The sequence below is a fragment of the Terrapene carolina genome, unplaced genomic scaffold (assembly GCF_002925995.2).
Source record: "Terrapene carolina triunguis isolate 2854851 unplaced genomic scaffold, T_m_triunguis-2.0 Scaffold210, whole genome shotgun sequence".
In the NCBI taxonomy this organism is placed as follows: domain Eukaryota; kingdom Metazoa; phylum Chordata; order Testudines; family Emydidae; genus Terrapene; species Terrapene triunguis.
The window spans coordinates 44,677,117-44,700,298 of NW_020664561.1; the positions used below are offsets into that span (position 1 = coordinate 44,677,117).

The following is a 23,182-nucleotide window of genomic DNA, read 5'->3' on the forward strand; positions in this document are numbered from 1 at the left end:
CTATCTCTACTGCCTCAGCTCCAATCCACAGCTTCGACTACCTGCCTATCCCGCAATCAGCTCTTCCCCTGTGACACAGCTCCAATCCCTCTACTATCCCCACCCTTACATCCCTGAACCCCCAGCTCCTCTCCTTCAGCTGAGTAGCCCCTCTTGCCCGTCCAGGACTCACCCTTGGTGTCATCTGGAGGGTCCAAGGACCAATCCACTCCATCCTCTCCTGTAGTCTTCAGCAGTTGGCTGATGGCTTGCTCATCCCATCTCCTTCTTTGAGGTGCCACTGCCTCCCGCATCACATGAAATGAATCTTCAGGGGCCCACTAATCTAAGAAAATACATTTTCAGGGATAGGACCACTGCCCTTCCTCCTGCTTTCTGGAGGAACCCGGCTCATGTTGAGCCCCATCTTCTATTGGTTGGGCATACAGAAACTCTGCCCTCCTAGACCAGGGATTTCTTACAATGGAGCATACTCCCATATATGGATTTAAATCTTCCCCAGAGGGAATCTCTGCCACTAGTGGATGGGGCTTCCTCCTAAACCCAGTCTACAGAAAGCCTGGCCAGAGCCCAGCACCCTCACTGTAGGCCATGTGGACAGGGCAATGGCCCTGCCCTTGAAGATGCATCATCTTGGAATTGAAGGGATCATGTCCCCTTTTAGCAAATCCTGTGAAGATGCTTTCCTTGACAATGGGGAGGCAGGGACTTAACCAACTGGCAGCACCAAGTGGTGTGGGGCAGCAAGTGGTGTGGGGCTAGGAATTACTCTCTTTAGAGCCCAGCAGCTATCAGCTCTGGCCCTCTTACCTGCCTAATGATACAGTTTTACTCTCCTTTAAACCCCTCTTTTTTACCTGACCTCTGTACAAAAACATAAGACACTTTCAATTTTAAAAACAGGTATTTTGTTTGGAGAGGTAGTTTGGGCAGTATGTATCACAGGAACCCCTGGAGTGCCTGATCTCTAATTTGCACCATAAACTCTATGCCAGGCCCTGAACTGACATACTAATTTTCAAGATGCTATAATTACTTATCTGGATTTTATATGTTTGAAAATTTGGCTTTAAGAGGAAATCCTGTAGCATCCTTAACTATAGAGTTGCTACTGCATAATCATCCACACACTTGTTAATCCCTAGGTTGGGTTTCTACACTATAATCAACCTGGGATTAACCATGAAGGCTGACTAGAAGCTTCTGGTAGTGCAAAGGACAGCTTTCACAGACAGGTGGGCTGATATTAGTAATGTACTACCTTTATCTGTATTCTTTACAGGCTAAATTTAAGGTTCTGCTAATCCTTTATAAATCCCTAAATATCTGAATAGTAATTAATTGCAACCATGGAGGAGGAAGAGACCAATAAAAGATATATCAGATCTGCCTAAAGACAGACAGCATCCTAGAGTGAAAACAAACAGAACAGCTACTACAGCTTCTGTGCGGAGCTCCCTCACTGACTTCAGTCAGATAGCTGATTGAAAAGGTCTTGGAAAAAAGGTAGGCAGTATCAGTTTGGATAAAATATAAGGGAAGGTGCCAGCGCCTGTGACAGGTCAGGATGCGTAGACCCTTGTTCCTTGTGAGCAGTGATAAAGTTAGCCTTCTTGCCCTAGAAAAGGCCACAGATAAAGACAATGTTGTTGTGCTGGAAAGATGTTTAATGGCTGCCATCAAGCGGGTCTTTCATCTACAATCACAAATCTGGTTAAAGCTAATCACCTGTCTTTCAGGCTCCAGGGAAGGCACAATTAAGCTCTTTTATGTTGTGACATAGTTGGAAATAAAAGCTGCCACTGCCCAAAGCAATGGGCTATATGGCAATGCTTGAGCAGAAGCTAACCTGTGTGGGATGATGTGTTCCCTGATAGCTTGTGCTCCCATAGCTTCTGCATTTGCAAAGTGCATGTAGAGAAGAAAGCCAGCAGACAGCGACAGAAGCCTCTTTGGCATAAGCGTGGTCCTGAGAAGGAGCAGACACACAAAATTCCTTGAGAACTGACTGGTTTGGGGATTGGCTCAGCAAGGAAACTGCCTTACTCATTACAACATCCAGGGAAACTAGGGTGACTAGACAGCAAGTGTGAAAAATCAGGACAGGGGGTGGGTAATAGGAGCCTATATAAGAAAAAGACCCAAAAATTGGGACTGTCCCTATAAAATCAGGTCATCAGGTCACTCTAATGCAGTGGTTCCCAAACTTTAACAACCTGTGAACCCCTTTCACCAAAATGTCAAGTCTCGCGAACCCCCTCCTAAAAAGGAATATTTCCAGGGATTTTCTCCTTTACCTGAGTATAAATTATAAAAGCAGTGATCTTGGAAATATAAAATTTGTTTTTATGACATGCTTATTACACACTATTTATTATTAATTATTATTTATCATTACAGTATTTTATTACATTATGAAAATGGCAGCACTCTTCCAAGATCTCACTTTCATAGCTTGTATCACTTTGAATAAGCTTGTTATAAGACAAGGCTCCTATGTTTCATCAAGAAGTATCAGATGTGAAACAGCATGAAGATATCTAAGAAGCCAACTCAAAGAGTTCCTCTTATACAAGCATTCAGGTCTTGAGCAGTTCAAGCAAACAATACACGTTACAACGAAGCTTAAACTTGTTCTTCATAATAATTTTAAAAACAATACTAGCTGCCTATTTAATTTTAAAAACGGCAAAAAATATCCACCTCCTTTTCCATTTCTTATAAGGAGTCTTGAAGTTTAAATCTCCTCAGTGTGATAGATGTGCTTGCTTTGATCTGCTTAGCTCTTGGAAGTCCAGGGGCTCCGGGCTGCTGGTCCCATGCTGCCCAGGGTCCCTAAGGAGAGCTCTGTCCGCCATTAGGGAATTTTTTCCCGAGAACCCCCTGTAACGTTTCGTGAACCCCCAGGGGTTCACGAACCCCAGTTTGGGAACCACTGCTCTAATGGAAACAGGGCTCTCTGCACATCCTTTGTAAATCAACAGGATTGTGCCAAAAAATACACCTGACTCACCTCATCAATTTCTCTTCCTAATGGACACAAACGTGGAACCCCCCCCAAAGTTGCTTATGTGGTTAAGCCAAAGGGGGGTGGGCAACAGTCTAAAACAGGGGTTCTCAAACGGGGGGGTCAGGAGGTTATTGCATGGGGGGGTCACAAGCTGTCAGCCTCCACCCCAAATCCCACTTTGCCTCCAGCATTTATAATGGTGTTAAATATATAAACAAGTGTTTTTAATTTATAAGAGGGGGTCACACTCAGAGGCTTGCTATGTGAAAGGGGTCCCCAGTACAAAAGTTTGAGAGTCACTGGTCTAAAAGCCCAGAAGCCAGAGCTGCCTGCCTGGGGAGCAGATGGAACCACTTCCTATGGCTGGGCCTTGCCACCCCATTGCCTGCATGCTCTGAAGATAGAAGGTTTTAGGTGGGGATGGTGGGGGCAGGGAACGCAGCAGCTCTGACCCATCCCTCGCACCTCTTGCTTCCACCATCCTCATCTCACAGTGCCCAAGTCAGGCCCAGCCCGGTCTTGACTCACACGCCCTCTGGCCAGACGCCCGTCGCGTCCCTGTGGGCAGAGCCGGCTCGCGCCCAGCCAGGGACTTTCCCCCTACGCTACTCGGGGAGAACAGTCACTCGGCGCGTCCAGCTCCGCGGGGCAACGCCGACCCTCACCCCGCGAGCGTAGGCGGCGGCTGGCCGCCTCCCCCAGCTACCAGCAGGCGGAGCTGCAGGGAGCGGGTCCCCGCTGCAGCGGGGGGAGGGGAAGGAAGCGGAAGGAGCCGCCGCGCTGAGGGGGGAGCAGGCGCTGTGTGGAGCCGCCGCCGCCGCCGCCGCTGCCTGGTGCGCGGCACGGAGCGAACGAGCAGGTGAAACGGCTCCTCTGCCGGCGGGCTCCGTGCGCGCGAGATAGCGGGAGCCAGGTGAGGCCTCGACACAAGGGAAAGGGGGGACCCGGATGATGCTGAATTCGGCGCCCGCGAGGGGGGGCAGATGGAGGGGGAAATTCCCACGTGACCAGGGCGTGGGGGAGGAGGCTCGCGCGCCCCGTTCGAATTGCAACTGCCTGGGACCGGAGCAGCAAGGCAACTCTTGCGCGTGCGCATCGGCTCTACCCCCCCTCCCGTCGCGTGCGTGTACATGTGCGTGTGCGCGCGCTGGGTGCCAGTACGAGGCGTTTGCTGCGGGACCGGGACACGTGCGCGGCGCTACCGCCATGTTGATTCCTAGCGCAGCTGTGTGGGAGGGGACAGTATGAGACAAGGCGGAGGGAAAGGGAGTGAGTTCTCGCGAGGCTGTGTGGTTCCCGTGGGAGCTGGCCGGCAGCAGGATGGCGGCGCGGCGCTGGGCTTGCTGGGTAATGGTACCTGGGGTCTAGGGGGCGGGGACCGGGACCGTGGGAACAGCCTCCTCGCACCCTCCCTGCCTCAGGGCACACGGGGGGCGGGGTTGAGCATCCTGGGGAATCGGACCAGCGCGTGCTGGGCCCGTGCGGTAACCGTTGCTGCTCCACAGTAGGCGCTGACCTGATCTCCCTTGCTGACCCGCTGTGGCCCACTGGCAGTTTGTGTTCCCCCGGCAGCGTCGCCTGCTGTCTGCCCTCAAGTGCCCCCCGTTATCAGTCCCTGCTGTCTGTCCCGAAGCGTCCCTGGCTGTCTGCCTGCCCCATAGCCCTGCCCTGGAGTGCCCTTATATTTTCTCATGCAGCCCTGCCTATTCCCAGCACCTCCCATTGTCCTCGGGTAAAGCAGACTTCCTGCACTCTGACCATGCCCTATCCTGTAGCACCTTGGGCCATCCTCTGGGCAGCGTGCTTAAGCACCCCAAACACATCTCTTATATCTACAACGTGCCTAGCACACTGTGGTCACTACTGGAAATCAGAACAAATAATAATGCTGTTCCCCTGTGTAGACCTGGCTCCCAGGACTGCTTTGTCTGCTCCTTGCATGTTTCTGCTGTGATGCCTCTGAGGGTGCCCTGTAACACCCTCACCACTTCTGTTTTACAGGCATGCCAATATCATGGTTGTGATAGGTGAGGTAGAAAGGTCTAAATAGAATGGACAGTGATGCCAGGTACTGCAGACATGACCTCCCGTGACTGTACTGTGGTGTGCTGCAGCACCTGAAACACGCTTTCTCTTATATTTGAAAAGTGCCTTGCACACTGTGGCCACTATCGGCAATTAAAGAAAATAATAATATTCTGTAGCACCCAAGCATTCCAACTCTGCAGTACTCCCTGCATTTCTAATCTTGGTCCCTCGCGGCTTTTGCATTTGGTCCTATTCCTGCCCTGTAGCATCCCTGTTACGTTTCACTTCTGGTTACCCAATGCGCCCTGACAGTTCTCCTACGCTAAAATTGCAACATCCCTTGTTGTTACAGTTCTAGACTGCTATATAGCTCTGAAATTTCTACATAGTCTACACATGTGACACTCAATTCTTTAAGCCTGGACTTCTGGAGCATATTATCAGTTATTGAGAAATGTGGTCTATTAATTTTATGATGGGACTACCCATGCACTGGGATCTGTATTGCTATTACCAGGTTCGCTGTACCTTGTAACTTAGTGCACATAAATGGACTCAAGTTTCCAGAGGTGGAACTCTGGCATATGATCTAGCCCCAATTAAATACTAAGTTGGCAAACCTTTGAGAACACACTTTTTGTTTGTGTTTTTCTAGTTGTAATGTTAGATTAATCTTATTAACTATTATTCACTTTCTGAAGTTTTTGCTTCTGATGTGTTTTAAGACTTGATTATACAAGAACTGATGCCCCCAAATTAGTTTGTAGATTTGTAACTTATGATTTAAAAGTTTTTTTTGTAAGTAAATATACGTTTCCGAGAAAGTAAGTTGAATACAGTAAAATTGGTATTGTTCTATTTTACATAAAAAAATCTGAGCATTTTTAAAGTACTTTGTTTAAAATTAATAGAAGCAATAGCTATTATTCAAAAAACTGATGTTGTAACTCTAGGAGTGAAAAAATAGACAGGAGTTTTGCAGATTTTATGAAGTAGAAGAGTATGTGCTAATATGTTCACTATTTTCACAAGGTACTAAGACAGAGAGCCTGGAGATTGGGGTCTTCCTGGCTCTGCTGCAGATGTCTGGTGAAATCTGGGCCCTGTTGAAGTGAATGGCAAAACTCCAGCTGATTTCAGTGAAGTCAGGATTCTACGCTGTCAGTATGACTTTGAGCCAGTTACTTAGAGTCTGATCCAACTCCAGTTGAGAGCAACAAAATTAATGAAAAGCCCTCAAGACTGTATAAAATAAGTAGTTTTAAGAGGAAATGTCTTAGAGCCCAAGACTGGGCCCAAACTTGCAACTCTTGCACAATAAATTATTTCTTTTCATTCTATTGAATGGTGTAACTATGTGTGGATAAGTAGTAGCAGACTGGACCTTAAATAGGAATATCTTTTTTAATATGATCCTCCAGGTGTATAGCTATTTTAAGTCGATGTAGTACTAATTTAGTACAATACTGTAATTGTCACCATTCTGAGTTCTCTCTAGGTGATTAAAAACTAAGGTGATTATTTCTTTGTCTCTTTAATTATAAAATGTTTATTTCTTTAAGTAATTAACTATTTCAAATAGCGTAATTATTAAGGGAAAAAATAAGCTTAATCATATTTTCTCTGTGAAGATATTTAACATTTGCAGAATCTGAAAAATTTACCAGACGCTTACCTAGAACACCAAATGTACTTCAGAGTTAAATATGAAAGAAGAGTTGGGTCTTTGTCAGGGAGGCCCAGGGACAAGGCTCTAGTCCATTCCACTTTCTCTGCCACATCACCTGCTGAGCAATGGGAAGGTGCTCTGATTTCTGCCAGGGTTCCTTCCTACTCTGCTCAGGGGTTCTGTTTTGTATGGGCTTCTGGTTAGTAAAAGTCTAATAAATTTGAAGCTTCACCATCCTCTTTTTTCCTGAAAGGATGAAGGAGCTTTCTCTCTTATTCCTCTCCCAGAACCTTCTGGCTATTGAGTTGGGGGATTCTTCATTATTCTACCCATTCCCCAGAGCTTTCTGGCATCTGCAAGGATGGAAAGGCTCTGTTACTCTATCCTTCCACCAGCATTCTGGCTGAAGTAGATGGGAGAGAGCATCTTTTCCTTCTATACTCCGCACAGTACTCAGGCAGCTGGTTAGAGGTCTCTGCTTCTTCCACAGCCTCCATTTTTGTGGCATTTAATTGGTTTACTTTTTGTTCAAATTTGGCAGGTTATCTTTACAATTATAAGGGCTATAATTTGTTTTAAAGACTTATTCTGTAGAAATTAATGCTGTAGCTCCCCTCATTTGGTAAGGAAAGCTCACTCATCTGGGATGATTAGTTTTTTCAAGTTGGCAGCATTTGCTTTAGCACCAATCTTGCATTGTGCTTATGAGAACTTGCTTATAAATCAAGTTTTACAGGTAGTTTTATATAACTATAGCCTTAAGGGCACTATAGACATGGCTTCTCTTTTCAAATGTCGCTTTCACAGTAGAGCAGACTTCATAAAAGAGAACTTTTAAGATCAGATTCACTAAAATATATCTCTAGACTTCTGTAACATCCAGGCTCTGGTAGCCCAGGTATGCTAACTCTTTTGCACTGCTATGTTTTTATTTGCATAAAACATTTGTGTTCTGTTTGGGAAAAAAAAAATTAAATTAATTTTGAAATATCTTTATTAGAAGTAGGATTAAACTTGAAGTAACAGGTTTTTTTCCTATTGTATAATATACTTTCTAGACTAAAATGATGATTTTAAACAAATAGTACAGTACTGTACAGTTAAGAACTCAATAATTCTTCCTTCTACACCATTTCTGTCCAAAATCACTCTTGTCTTGTTTTGTTGTTTTGTTGACCCTTGTTCAAGCTGTTCTGGTACTGAAGTCAAAACATGTTTTTTAAGGGTACCCCCAAGATTTTAATGGAGAGTGAAGGACAGCCTATCATGTTTGTATGTGCTCCTAGATTGGGAAGAGGTTTGAAGTACAGCAAAATATAACTTACGTTGCATATTTTGGCATCTGTAATCTAAGTAAAGGTGAGGGCAAAACATGGCATGTTGACAAAAGTCTGCTTCAGTCTATTACTGTCTAATCATAATTAGTTTGTTAGGATTCTTTGCATTTGAACAGTGACAGTAGTTACCCTATTTTATATTCTTGCTTGCTTTGGCTTAACACTGTATCATCATTTTGTTTGTTGTACCTGGTAGCAAATTAGTCATTAATCAGTAAAGCAACAAAATAATAGAAAATTACTTGATTTTTACATTGATTCAAATGCTGAGAACATAAATCCTGTAGTGCTTTTGTATTTGTTTCCTTTCTGTTGATATGAAGTTTTCTTTTTATATCTGCAACCAAGCCGGGGGCTATCACTGAAAGGAATTTTAGGTGTTTCTTAAATTAAAACTTTATTGCATAAATAAAAACATGAATTTGATCTTAAAACTGATGGGAACCTGATTTCTAAAAAATAGTGACGGAAGCCTTTTCGCTTACATTAAAGCAGAATTTGAATGATGTAGAAGAATTCATCATTTCCTTTGTTCATTTTAAGAACGTTCCAATTTTGTCAGGAGTTGTCCAACTTTTATATTTTGGGCCATACTTTAATACAGATATTGCCTTCTCCTGTTCTCTGTCTCACAAGCCACCTTCCTTCCTATTTTTAATATTTTATAATATTCCCATGGCAGCTATAATGATTGCTGGAAAATAATATTTAGAAAAGTGTTTGTCCTTTTAGTTGTCTTTAATAAGGTAAAATGACAAGCTTGTATCATGTGACCAGTGGGTTCTCCCTTATTCACAGCAAGTGTTTTACAGACCATGTATGGTCCACTAGAATCTCTGTAGTAGAACAATATTAAGAAAATATTTTGAATGGTAAAGAGATCCAATTTTGATGTATTAAGACAGAATCAAAATATTAATTTGAAGTGAGTGGGAATACTTTTTTGTAATAAAAATATATATTCTCATCAAAAATAACCAGAGTCAGTCTACAGTATTTATGAATACAACAGAAAAATTAAAATTCAGACTAAATGAGAAGCAGCTTGCGGGTGGGGAGAAGAGGGAATTGTTTTTCTGATGACTACATTTGGCATGCATATTTCAGAATGAATCTGTACTTATTTTTACTCTGCATTTGTAGGACTCATTATTTTTACAAATACTGAAAATCAGTTGCCTGCAGAATTTTACTGTTTTGTTTGTCTTGCAGTACTTTTATGGCTGTTTGTTTTTTGTTTTTGTTTTATTTTATTTATTATATTTACAATTTTTCATTGTATCTACCTCTGAAAGCCAGAGTAAAACAGCAGTCAGTTTAACTGACCAGAATTTGGTATTTGATCATGTTGACAGCCATCAGTATGCTATCTAAATTGGCACAATTAAAAAAAAAAAAAATTCTGAACTCTACTTTGCACCAGTGCAGATCTGTGGATAGCTCCTCTCTCTGTAGATTTCAGGCAGGAAAGAAACCAATCAGAAGCTCTCATTGTTCATTCCTCTTTGGTCTGCAACTTTCCCCTTTTTATCTGGTCGTCTTACCTTACAGAGGAGAAGCAGAAAAGATGTCTTCTGTCATTTGGCAAGTGTATTTTTTTATGGTTTTATATTTTTCAGTATACTCATGGTTTACTGTTTTGCTTTTCTTAAAACACTAGTTTTTTACTTTAAGGAGCAAAAGAAAAGAAAAGGCTTCAGGCTCAATGCTTGTAGTGGCTCTGCTCAGGCCACAACAGTGGGATCATTCATCTCTACTTGTGGATGTGAAATTGAGAGGACTCTGGACTGCCAGGATTCAGAAGTTCATTATTACTTTGCAGCCCCCACAGCACCATCCAGTCTTAATTAGAAACATAGGAGCAGCACCAACATAAACAGAAAATCACCCACAGATTAACTTTCCTGTTAAAATGCATTGTTTCATCATTCACTTCTTTATTTAACATAGAAAATGCTATCCTGAGAGAGTGGTGAAGTATCTGTTATTTTTGTCTCATACATTAGTCAGAGTTGTTTTTTCTTTATACTTTAATATATAGTAGGTCTTGATGAATGTAAGACCAACTCCAGTAATTCTTAAGTCAAATGATACTTCACAAGCCAGCCCTCTAAAAGTATGTTGGTTCTACTGCATCTGTATCCAAATACTTGAATTTTTTGGGCTCCTGCCACTATTTATTGGGCACTCATTCATTGATTATTCTGCTGTACGTTCCAGATTGGTCTGATGCATGATATCGTTGTTGAGTGCAGTCACTTGTTCAATACCATACAAAATATAAAACAGTGTCTTTGCCTCAGGGAAATTGCAGTCTTTGGAGCAGTGCACAGCATATGCTGTTGGCTTATAACACAGTAATTATATGCAGTGCAAGAATGGACTAGGACAGGGGACAGCAACCTTTCAGAAGTGGTGTGCTGAGTCTTAATTTATTCACTCTAATTTAAGGTTTCACGTGCCAGTAATACATTTTAATGTTTTTAGAAGGTCTCTTTCTATAAATCTATAATTTATAACTAAACTATTGTTGTATGTAAAGTAAATTAGGTTTTTAAAATGTTTAAGAAGCTTCATTTAAAATTAAATTAAAATGCAGAGCCTCCCGGACCGGTAGGCCAGGACCCGGGCCGTGTGAGTACCACTGAAAATCAGCTCGCGTGCCTCCTTCGGCACGTGTGCCATAGGTTGCCTACCCCTGGACTATGAGATCCAGAGAGTGCTAATTTTAGGGGGGGGAAATGGTTTTGTTCTAAGAAGTATGTTGACAGAATTTGTTGACATGGATTCGATATTTGTCAACCTTCTGGAAGGAGATTTTCAGGAAGGATTTGAATGAATAAATTGCAGGTGACTGGCACATTAAGATTGAAGGAGATATGAAGATGAGTAGGAAAAGAGAGGGTAATGAGAACGACTTCATTAGTGATGTGAAAGGAGTGAGGGAGATGAGTTAAGAAATCAGAAAATGATGTAGGCAGGGGCCAAATTGTTTAGTCTCGAGCATGAAGTATGTGTAGGATTGATCCCCCTGAAGCCTATCGCTGCCACACATTAATCTATCTGTAGGTTGTGGTGGAAGACTATGAGGCACTTAGCTTCTGTTCTAAACTTTTTGTCATCATTAGATAAATATGTTGCTATTTGAGGTACTAACTTTTGCTGACCCCGATCCTTGAGATGCTACCGGATCTGCAGTGATTGCAAACTTCTATTAATGGTCTTCCAGAATTCTGCTTAATTTAAAAAGAAAGCTGTTGGAACTCTAAATGTCAGAATATGCAACAGGAATACAGGAGTGGCATAAACTATTGATATCCTTGAATTTTGCATTTTAGATACATCAAACTCAACCATTGATTCTGTAGATTTATTTCTTCAGTGGCTATTAAATCTAAATACTGTGCAAAAACAATAGTGAAAATGGTTATATTGTGTGACATAGATGCAATAAGTAGATTGTAGGGTACTTGTTGCCCACCTATCAAAACTGTTTTTCAAAAAGATGTTCAGTAGAAAGAAAAACATAAAACAAGTGTAATCCAAGGTAGACGCATACAGATCTCCAAAGGGAAGGTACTCTTAGGCGGACAGGATTTAAGAGTTGTTTTCTCAGTCGGGGCTATAAAATAAATCCGTTGTTGACTGTGTTACAAACACATCAGGTACAGCCATTGGACAAAGTCCATATACTTCCCAGCAGTCTAAAAGGCTTTAAATTGATGATGGTCTTAATTTAAAAAATGTTGTTGAGTGGGAGACTCATTCTGGTCTTAGTAAAGTTTAAAGTTGACTGGTTGCGTGGTGGTCAGATGTTTAAATGTGTGCTGAACTTTTTCATTTCATCTTCTCTGTCTTTTGCCCATATAACCCCATATAAAGTGTACATCTGTCCGCCCTGTAAACATTGCAACAGTACTGCTAAGAGTTTATTGTATTAAACAATCAGCAGTCTTTGCACATCTAGGGATAATTATGTTGTGACTACTGTAGGGTTAGGAACAGCATAGGATATGGATACAGTAATGTTTCTGTGGTGGGAACATACTTTACTAGCTGAGGCTGGTCAGGTGGATTAACTAATTTCATTATTATGTTTTGCAAAAAAATTGATGTAGAGATTTACATTTTGAGAAGTTTAGTGATAACATGTATGGTGGTCAGGAAAAAAAAAAGCTATGGTTTGCTTTGGATAACAATGTGGCTGAGGGTCTGAGGCCCCTGAAAACAAAAGGAGTATTCTTTGCTAGTTTCATTTGTTTCTTTGCTCTTAAAGGCTATTTTTCATATCACTTGAAAAAACAAGGGCTGTGTACTCGACATACTAAGTTTTGTAAAATAGAGCAAAACAAAGAAACAGTAAAAAACAAAACAATGAAGCAAATATAATTCATATTAAAAAATCACCGAAAAGCATTGGGAGCATGCATAATGCATATAATTTTTTTATGAATTCCCAAATAAATGTATAAGTAGTATATCCATCCAAGAATACTTCAGTGTTCAGTATGGTAATAAACTAATGAAGTACATGTATTCAGACTTGTTTCATGAGTTAGACCCCATAATCACCAAAGCATGTGTGTTCAGTGGACAGGAAATATTTTGTGACATACATTATACCAGTCAGAAAAGCCACTATTTTTAACATCCATGAATGCAAGTGGATATTTTAAATCAACAACATTTCCAAAGTTTAAGGCTATAATTACATAGTATAATTCTTGGTTATTTGTATTTGACACATATGAAAACGTTAGAAAAGTTGCTGAATTATTGACTCGCATTTAATGTTAGAAGAGTTTGTCTCTCTGGTTCACAGAAATAAATTTATTCTGTGAATGGCAAAGTGACTAGGCATCTACAGATATAATCTGTAAATTTTAGATTTGAAAAAAAAGTGACAGATGTTGCTGTTGCCTCATTGTAAAAGCATAGGAGTACCCAGAATCATTTCTCACAGGGGAGTCAAATGCAGACTACTACTTTGTCTTGCCTCAGTTGAAATATGTTTATATGCTGGGGGCACCTTTCCTCTAGGCTCACAATAATATAATGTGTGTTCAGATAGCCCATTTGAAAAAAAGGATCTTGAGTTGCTTCCCCCCACCCCTTTTCCAGTGGAATGGGAGAAAAATGGAAATACATTTAAGTACAAAATAGTGTTGTGAGATTGTGGGCAGAATTCTTTTCTGTGTAATTCCAAGTATTTATTTCAAAGTAATGAATGGAGTTATTTTAATACAATATTTTAGTGTGCTTGCAGAAGAACTCCACTCTGATATGACCAGCTGTTAATTTTCTTTTCTGCTATTAAGGATGATTGATTCAATTTCTCTGCCTTAAATAATGGTTTTTAACAAAACAACTAAAGCACTGTGGTTTGCTTCCTGTTTTTCTAATATTATTGAATGTTGAACATCTTTTTTATTTTAAGCTTGTGCTTATTGGCTCTCAGTAGCTAAGGAAGAATCTTCGCCATGCTCTTGGGCAGAGGTTTTTTGTACTTTACATTCCTATTCATTGTGCACTTTACATTTTCTTTATAATATGAATTTTCTATAAAAGTAACAAGCCACTAGTGGAAAAACTTCAGTATTTTTCCATCAAGAAGTATATGGGTGGATAAAAGACTCGAACATATTTTTAAGTAACAAATTAAGAAATATACCTCAAAGTTTGCAAGATTTATTCTTTATTTATTTTTTAAAAATTTAAATATTAAAAATATTTTAAAAAATTACATTAAAGCTGAGAGTCCATATCAGTGATTGAGGTTAAAAAAAATTTACAGGGTTATTGTAATTATCCCAATAACAAATATTACAAATCCAAGAAGTTCAAGGTTAAACTTAAAGATCCAAACGTGTTAAGGTATGAAAGGAAGGATGTTCTACTGCCTAGGATACTAACTGGGGCCATAGAAGACCCTGGTTCAGTTCTCTAATGTGCTACAGACTTCTCGTGTGTCCATAGGTAAATCACTTACTCTCTCACTGCCTCAGTTCCCCATCTGTCAAATGGGGATTATAATACTTCCTTATTTCACAGGTGTGTTGTAAGCATAACTACCTAAAATATTGTGATATTCTCAGATACTACCATGATGAGAGCTATATAAGTATCTAATAGTATGTCTATCCTGGAGTCAGAGATGTGATTGCCTCTTGGGTAGACAGATCCATGCTAGGCTAGGTTTAATCTAGCTAGAGTGGCTAAAAACAGTGAAGGTACAGCGGCATGGGCTTCAGCACAGGCTGTACAAGTGCTCCTGGGACCCTGGGTTTGTACTTGCCTTCCTACCCTGTGCTGAAGCTCACTCCAATGTGTCTTCAGTGCTATTTTTGGCAATTTAGTTATATTAAAGCTAGAGTGGGTGTGCCTACGCATGGTGAAAATCACACCTCCAATTGTAACAGACATAAGCTTAGCTAGATAGATATCCAAATATCTCAACTGCATATTTCCACAGCTTTAACTCTGCCCTGTAGTAATACTCAACAATAAGCATACATTTATGATTAATGTATTTTAGTGTTTGTGATCCCTGATTAGGTGAAAATGATTTATGAAGACTCATTTGATTTACATTTCCATACCTTAACTCTTTGGGTTTCTACTCTAGCCATCACTCCTGGAATAAAATATCTAGCCAAGTTATATTCATAACTAAGCAACTTTATGTTATGGAGATGAATAGACTTTTTTTTTTTTTCTGGAAGGATCGTAGATGTACTTTCCCAAACCACTCAAATCTCTTCCAACTTCTAAATTTTCACATTTTTTAAAAAGACAAATAGTACAAAAATATAGTTTGTAATTTAATTGATCCATACATTACAAAAAATAATGTTTGAGCACGAATAAAACATTGTAAAGCTATAGAATATTATCAAGTGGTTGTATAATTAGGAATAACTACATAAAATTCTGGCTTTTGGTACATCTACAGCAGTGGTGGGCAACCTGCGGCCCATCAGGGTAATCTGCTGGCAGGCCGCCAGACAGTTTGTTTACATTTGCACGGCTGCCCGCAGCTCCCAGTGGCTGTGGTTCGCTGTTCCCGGCCAATGGGAGCTGTGGGAAATGGCGGCTAGCACGTGCCTGCGCTGCTTCCTGCAGCTCCCATTGGCCGGGAACGGCGAACCACGGCCACTGGGAGCTGCGGGCAGCCACGCAAATTTAAACAAACTGTCTGGCAGCCTGCCAGCGGAGTACCCTGAGAGGCTGCGTGCAGCCCGCAGGTTGCCCACCACTGATCTACAGTCATGAGCCTTACAACATTGAAGTGTAAGCTCAAAGCTGAGGAATGGCATGTAAATGAAATCTGTCAGGCTAAGGCTCGCTTGCCTTAATACATGATGCCAGCTCTTCAGAGGAATTAAGAAAGAGGAAAACCTGAGTTTGGCATAGAAATTTTAAACTTTTTCTCTTACAGTATTTGGAAAGGACTTGCACTTTAAAATGGGCAAACAAGGCTTCCTCAGATGCTGTTTCTTTTTTTATGCCTTGGGCTCAGTTGTAAGTGAACCAGAAAAGAAACATTAGCAACACTGGGCTCTCTAAGCTTTTTACTTGACAGTTTTACTCCATAAATACTTGACTATAGTTTTAGATGTGCATCTAAAATAACATCGTGTTCTTCCGCAATAGAATATTTTATACCAACCATAGACTAATAAAAGCAAATTAATCCAAAAGAGGTTACAGTGACTTTTTAATTTCTTTAGGAGTTATTCCCAAGTTTATAATGTAAAGGTTTTCATTAATAGTTGCTATGCCAACCTCATGAAATTGCTGAAACAAATAATGTCCAGACTAGAAAAAATAAGCATCTTCCATAATTAGTCCTGTACAACTAAAGGATTCAAAAGAGAAAAGTCTTCACAGAATTTGTACTTCACAAAATAATAATAAACGTATTCATCTGTAAGAACTAAGTAAAAAGGGAGCAAACATCAGGTTTTTTGCAGCTTTACAAAATACAACTTGGACCAAAATTTGGCTGCCTTCTTTACGTTATGAATTTTAAAGCGATATTGCCAAATTAGAAATCTTGAGCCTCTCAGGGGCTGTGTACAGAGCTCATGGGGAGTGAGGGTTATAGTAGCTTTAAGTCTGAATTTCAGGCTGTTATAGCAGACAGAGTAGCCCCTCGGGTAGTTTAGACATCCCACAGGGGCTGTCTGAATTATGGCAGTCTGTCCCCATCTGCCTACAGGTGCTGTCCAGAATCTGTACAGTGCAACATGCTTTGGCTCTGCCTCTGGCATCCCCCCGTGCCAGCATTTGTGAGGAGATGCTCAGAAGACATCCTACAGTTGGACCACCCTGCACCCCACATGGAGCTCTGCAGGCACAGAGGTTTGCATATGTATTGACAACTGCAGGATCAGAATTTTAGGGGGACTACACTGTAGCACAATATAATTCATATAGTTAAAAATAAATCTTTAAACACACTGATCAGGAAAATTATGCTTCTGTTCCATCCTTAGTTTGGGCAGGACTTTATGCAGACAGTTTACTTACCTAGACAGTGAAACGAGACTGGTGTCCTTCTAGTCTGTTTTCACATTCTGGTTCTTGTGCACTAGCGTAATGGTACAGTATATTGTTTCCAAAAACTTTAAGGGAATGTTGAAATATTTATTTCAACAGGTTTTTTTACTCCTGAAAATAAATGAATATGTTTTATAAAACTGTATTTAGGCCCAGAATAATGGTTTTGTTTAAAGCTACTTGGTACGTATTTTATGTCAGGCATATCTCTCTTCTTATGGCGCATCCAGCCCTTCTTGCCTGAGATCAGTTAGGGTGCTGGATTAGCATACTCTGCGTGGCACTTCATTGTGCTGCGAAATATAGCTGGGCTGGCCAATAGTTTTCTTTTTTCTTTTTAAACAAATATTTATTAAAATACGAAGGTACCTGATTGTCCTCCTTCCATTTTGATAAAATTATCATTTAGTGTATCCTTAGAGTAGCCAAGAGAAGAACAAACAAGATAAGCCTTGAAAAATAAAAAAAGCGGAAGTGCCTCTTGACATATGAAAATCTATGTTGTGTACAATTTAGGAAAATCTGTGACTTGGAATCCTGGCTGTGAAGTCTGAATTTTCCAACCTCATTATGTAAAATGTACATGAAAAATGTAAGTGCTTTAATCAGTGATTTGTTAAAACATGACCATGGTTGGCACTTGGTTATTTTATCAAGGCCAATGAAATTACAAAAAAATTATACCATAGCCAGTGAGTGCTATAATAAGAGATTTATTATTATTTATTTATTATTTTAAAGATTAAAACTGGCAGAATAGAGTTGGGCTTCTAAAAGATTGGAGAAAGGAGAAAGTGAGTTGTCATTTAACTCGTGAGTTCTGGTGCGTTCTTGCAGTTTTGGTAGGAGTGCTATTGTAGAACAGGCTCTAGCTCAGGGGTGTGCAAACTTTTTGGCCCAAGGGCCACATCTGGGTGGGGAAATTGCATGCAGGGCCATGAATGTAGGGCTGGGGCAGGGGGTTGGGGTGTGGGAGGGGTGCGGTGTGCAAGAAGGGGCTCAGGGCAAGGTTTTGGGACAGAGGAGGGGTGTGGGCTATACGAGGGGGCTCAGGGAAGGGGGTTGGGGTGCAGGAGAGGGTGCGGAGTGCAGGAGGGGGCTCAGGGCAAGGGTGCAGGGAGGGGGCTCAGGGCAGGGGCTTAGGGTGCAGGAGGGGTGCGGGTACAGGAGGGGATTGGGGTGCGGGGTGTGGCAGGGGGCTCAGGGCAGGGGGTTGGGGTGCAGCAGGGGTGTGGGGTGCAAGCAGGGTGTGGGGGGCAGGGAGTTGGGGTGCAGGAGGGGTACAGGGTACGAGCTCCGGCCCGGCGCTGCTTACATGGAGTGGCTCCGGGGTGGTAGCGGCACACACCGGGGCCAGGGCAGGCTCCCTGCCTGTCTGCCCTGGCCCTGCGCTGTTCCCGCAAGCGGCCGGCACCATGTCCCTGCAGCCCCGGGGGAAGGCGGGGGACAGAGGGCTCCGCGCGCTGCACTTGCCTGTGTGTACCTCCCCTGAAGCTCCCATTGGCCGCGGATCCCTGTTCCCGGCCAATGGGAGCTGTGGCGGGAGGCGCCTGTAGGTGAGGGCAGCGCATGGAACTATCTGCCCCCGCCCCGCAGGGGCCGCAGAGACGTGGTGCCGGCCGCTTCCGGGAGCAGCGCGGGGCCTGCGGTGTCATGGGGGTGGCAATCCCGTGGACCAGATCCAAAGCCCTGACAGGCCGGATTCGGCCTGCGAGCCGTAGTTTGCCCACCCCTGCTCTAGTTGCTGGTGTTTTGACAAGTGTATCAACTAAACCTGTCATTGACATAGTAGCTAAAGCACTAGTACCTTGTGTATACTTCAGCTTCTACCATTGCTAACACTGTGGAAATTTGTTCAGGGAAAAAACCTAACCTAGGTGAGGCTATAGAAAGTAAGGCAGAAGATGGAGATGTTCTGAAACAAAAAAAGAAGAAAAACATTAATATTCCGCAATGTGAGTATATAGAAATGCCAAGTAGTAAGGAAAATAGAATACAAGTTATTAAGAAACTGTCTATGCTGCAAGTCTTCCCTTGCTGTCTCTTAGTTGTCTGGCACGATTATGGGCCTTGGTGTTCTAACTTATCTTTTGTTTGTTGTGTCACTGTGACAACATAAGTAGATAGGGCTTTTGAAAATATGTCAGAGTAAACTGAACAAATAGAGCGAAATTATTAGGCCATTCATAAATGAGGAGACAGGTATGAAATGAATAACTCAAAATAGTTGAGATAATTAACTTTTTTACAAAATCTGTCTGACAAGAAAAATAAAGAAATTTGGATAATTGGGAAACGAGGAAGAGTTTTTGCAAAAATAGCTAATTACAACTAATTTAAGAACAGGTAAGGGAACACATGGAGAATCTGAGTGTATATACACAAATCAACAAGTACAGCTAATATCTAGTGTGCTAAGTGGACGGAGGGTAGGTGGGCAGTGTTGCAATAGATATCTTCTCAGTAAGGGTCATTGTAATATGATAGAATGCTTACATATAGCATAATGTCTAGGAACTTAGAGAACTTTGTTTAGAAAGTGCTTGATGAGAGAGGATAGTATATATGGAGGAAGGAAATGAATGGTGACTGTTTCAGTGTCGTGGTGCTCCTTTCTATGCTTGAGCAGACAATGTTGAAGGAAATTTGATAGTGGTCAGAGAGAGAGAAAGAGAACCCCACTATTGAAAGATCATGCAGAGAGTAGGGTTTAGTGAGAATGAGGTCCAGTGAATGGAAGAGTTCATCTAAACTAAAAGCTTAAATAAGGTGAGGGGGAAGAGGGTGGAGGTTAAGGGATCAACATAGAAGTTGAAATTGGTGGCGTTAAGGGTGAGAGAATGTACTGAAAAAGAGAGGGCCAGGAATCAAAATCGGGCAGGAGGATGAGGAAGTGTTAGGTTGGTGCTAGATGACAGCTATATATAGAGAGTCTGGGAGTGTAGTTTGAAGGAGTGGTAAGAGAGAGTTAATTTTGGAAGATTTAAACACTGGGTTAGCACCTTACCGGCACAAAACAGTAGTAAGGGGCAAATGAAGTCCAAGGTCATTTCATGAATGTCCAAGAAATAATCTCATGATAAAGTGATTGCAATAAAAATGCTCAATAGTGGTTGGATTTGTAAGTTTACCATGATGGATATTGTTTTAAAAAACACTTTTTTTTTGGTCCTATTGATGGTTTTAATTTTATGTTCTGAGATGAGAGAATGAACTTGCATAATGACTCCTTTACTGAATCTGTCCTGATGTGGATGAGGAGTTCTAAAAATTGTTACCTCTGCAATACTACTTTGTTTTAAGCCCCATGAGTATTGAAGTGACAGCTTATCTACTTCATATTGGCATGCTGAGTGTCTTTGTTAACATTTGTCGAAAAGTTGCTACTTTGAGACTTTTTTAAAGTGATCATTTTTAAAATGCAATTTGCAAAAATAGTAAATTATATATACATCAGTTTTTCCACAAGCAAGCATATTTTCCCTACTAGAAAAAAGATTGTTCACATTCAAAGCAAAATAGAAAACAATCCTTTCCATTTTGTTTTCTATTAAAGTATCTTTGAAAAAGACCTGTCTGTGAAACAGCATTAGAAGCAATCCTGTCACTCCCACTTCAGTGTGATTCTTTATGGTCCTTTGAGTGCTGATGGACTTAAAAGATTATTGGCAGAATTGTCTTGATGGCTGTCATCAGTGTGTAAATTCTGCTGTTTTGTGACACCATAGTAATAAATTTGTCAGGATATTAAATAATTCCATTTAGGCAATGTGAGTGGAGGCCTACCTTATGTCATAATTCATGATTTGAAAATAAATAGTCTTGTTTGAAATTTTTAGATTAAAGCATTGCTCAGAAGCTACACAACTCTGTAGAATGCTAATGAAATGCCATCCTACAGGACGTGTTGATAATTAGTGCTATCTAGCACCTACCCAGTATTGTTATGTATTTAGAGTTTTACTGCAGGCTTGCTTACTTCTAACTCCTTACTTTACTATGTATGGACTAAGAATTGTATACCACAGTTCAGACTTCCTAACCTTACCCAGTATTTTTTTGGGGAAGAGGAACAGTTGAGTTCCTGTTACTCTTAAATGCCAAGATTTACATGTGACCTAAATGTATTTGAAGGATTGAAAAGCTTAGTATGATGACTTTAACTACTGGAAACGATACAAAAATATTGTCAAAGGAAAACAATGGAGCAACAAAATCTGCTAAAACATTAGTAATTAATAGAGATGGAGAAATTTTGATTTTTTCAGCAAAAAAATAGAAAACTGAAATACTTCAATTCTGAAATGCCATCATGATGATTATTGGAGTAGTAATTTGCCCATTCTCCTCTATAGGCTAGGCTCCCTGGTTGGACTGCATCTCCAATGATACACTACACTATCCCCTCCTGATGAGAGTGCATGATGGCAGTCACATGTCTGAGGTGTGAATCATGGGAGATAAAATCCTTCTGGGGAGATTCAGTGGAATTAAAGGTGCCCCTTCTGAAGAATATGGGTTTTGTAAGCTATTGGGAAAAAGAGTGCTTTGACTCTGAGACAACGTCAGATATACCGCTGAGCTATCTTCTACGCATTGGAGACAGTCCATTTGTTGAAGGAGTATATCACCAAGACCACCTCACAAGCTAAAAAATAGTCTCCTCATTGCCCTAGTGTGCAAGAAATTTTATAATTCCTGGACATAATGTTCTCCCTGATAGATCAGGTTGCCTAGGCATGCTGTCACTCCTGACCCCTTTCACTAGGCAACATAAGGGCCAGAGAACAATATCCTAAAAGTCAAGATTGACCTGGAAGAGCGAGTGCAATCACAGCTGTTCTGGTAGGAGTCTCATCAGGCAGAGAATGCAGTATGTTGTAATAATCATTAATGCCATCAGAAAGGGTTGGAGCAAGGGTGACTTTTCACTGAATTCAAGGGACGTGCTGGACAATCATTTTTGAATCGGTATGCGCAAGCCAGTGGCACAATAATCTGCCATGTATATAATTTAAAATATTAAGTTATTTGCTTGGGGAAAATTTCAGCTGGAACTTTGGCAGGCAGACAATTTCAGAGGAGTGGGGAGTGCAAAACTCCATCCAATGGGAGGATACATTTACCTGTATGAAGGGGGGACAAAAGAACAACTTATCACTGGGAATTTGGGTGGTGGTGGAATTTGAGTTCTAATTTAAGAAAAATAAGGGCTTGGCAATGTTAAAGTGCTGCCGTGGCATGCTTTAACATGGCTTGTGTAGTCACGGCACAGCTCTTCCAGCGCTCTAAAACAACCACCTCCCTGAGGGGCACAGCTACCAGTGCTGGGGGCATGGCTACCAGCGCTAGTGCACTGTCTACACTGCCACGTAACAGCACTGAAAATTGCAGCGCTCGGGAGTGTGTTTCACCCTCCTGAGCGAGAAAGTTGCAGCGCTGTAAAGTAGACAAGCCCTGAGTTTTTGTTTTTTTAAGTGAGCTAGCTGATCCTGGGAATGATAAATCAGTGAGCCTTACTTCAGTACCAGGCAAATTAGATGTAAAAATGTTTTTAAAAATTATATTTATAAAACACCTAGAAATATTTTCTTCATAATGCAAAATTAGCCTGTGGAAGTTATTTCCAAAAGGTATTATTTAGGCATGAGCTTTGTGGGCTTAAAAAATATTGGACACTTGTATGAGTAATATTCACAGTTACACTTGCTAGGATAAAACTTAGTGACTGGCACAAGGGATGATTTTACTAACTTCCAGGAATTAGAAAGAAACATCTCTATAGGTATGCTATTGCATATTTGTCTAAATGAGTGTGGGGGGTTATTATTGTTATAAACACTTTTCTTTGAAATAAATTATATTGGTCACTTTTTGAGACATCATCTTGAAAATGATGGACCATTCATCTGATTTGGTTGGATAATTCCTATATCACAACAGATATTAACAAATTAGAATATTGTTTGTAATAGTATAAGCATGGCACTAAATACAGTTTTGCAAAGAGTAAAGAAATACATTTACTTCACTTTTCTAGTACAAGATGCTCTTCTCGAGGGTCTGAGAATTGAAATGTAGGTTTGGTGTATGAAAAGCCAGTGTGTTAATTCTAGTCGGTCCAATTCAAATACATGGTCCTGAACATTAAAAGAATTAGGGCTTAAAGATATGCAATAGTGCAGGGGCAGGCAAACTTTTTGGCCTGAGGGCCACGTTGGTTTCGTAAATTGTATGGAGGGTCGGTTAGGGGAGGGGGTTGTGGCCCGGCCCCCACCTCCTATCTGCCCCCCTGCCCCGGACTCCTGCCCCATCCAACCCCCCCATTCCCTGAAGGGCACCCCCCCTCGGGCCCTGCCCCATCCACACCCCCTGCTCCCTGTCCCCTGACCGCCTCCAGATCCCCGCTGCCCCATCCAACCCCTCCTCTCATTCCTGATGCCCCCCCCAGACTCCTGCCCCATCCAACCACCCCTGCTCCCTGTCCCCTGACTGCCCCCGGAACCCCTGCCCCCTGCTGCCCCATCCAACCCCCCCTCCTTCCTGACTGCTCCCCCCGGGACCCCTGCCCCCATT

At 41.5% G+C, this 23,182-nt stretch overlaps 1 protein-coding gene across 5 annotated transcripts in view; it reads left to right on the top strand.

Annotated features, from left to right (window-relative positions):
- Positions 1-3,829: 3,829 nt before the first annotated feature.
- LOC112109822 (ZZ-type zinc finger-containing protein 3) overlaps positions 3,830-23,182 on the top strand; it is a 97,588-nt gene continuing 78,235 nt past the window's right edge. For all 5 annotated transcript variants that reach the window (XM_024204492.3, XM_024204493.3, XM_024204496.3 and 2 more), the window contains exon 1: positions 3,830-3,923. The gene's annotated coding sequence lies outside the window, so the exon portion shown is untranslated. The remainder of the gene's footprint in view (positions 3,924-23,182) is intronic.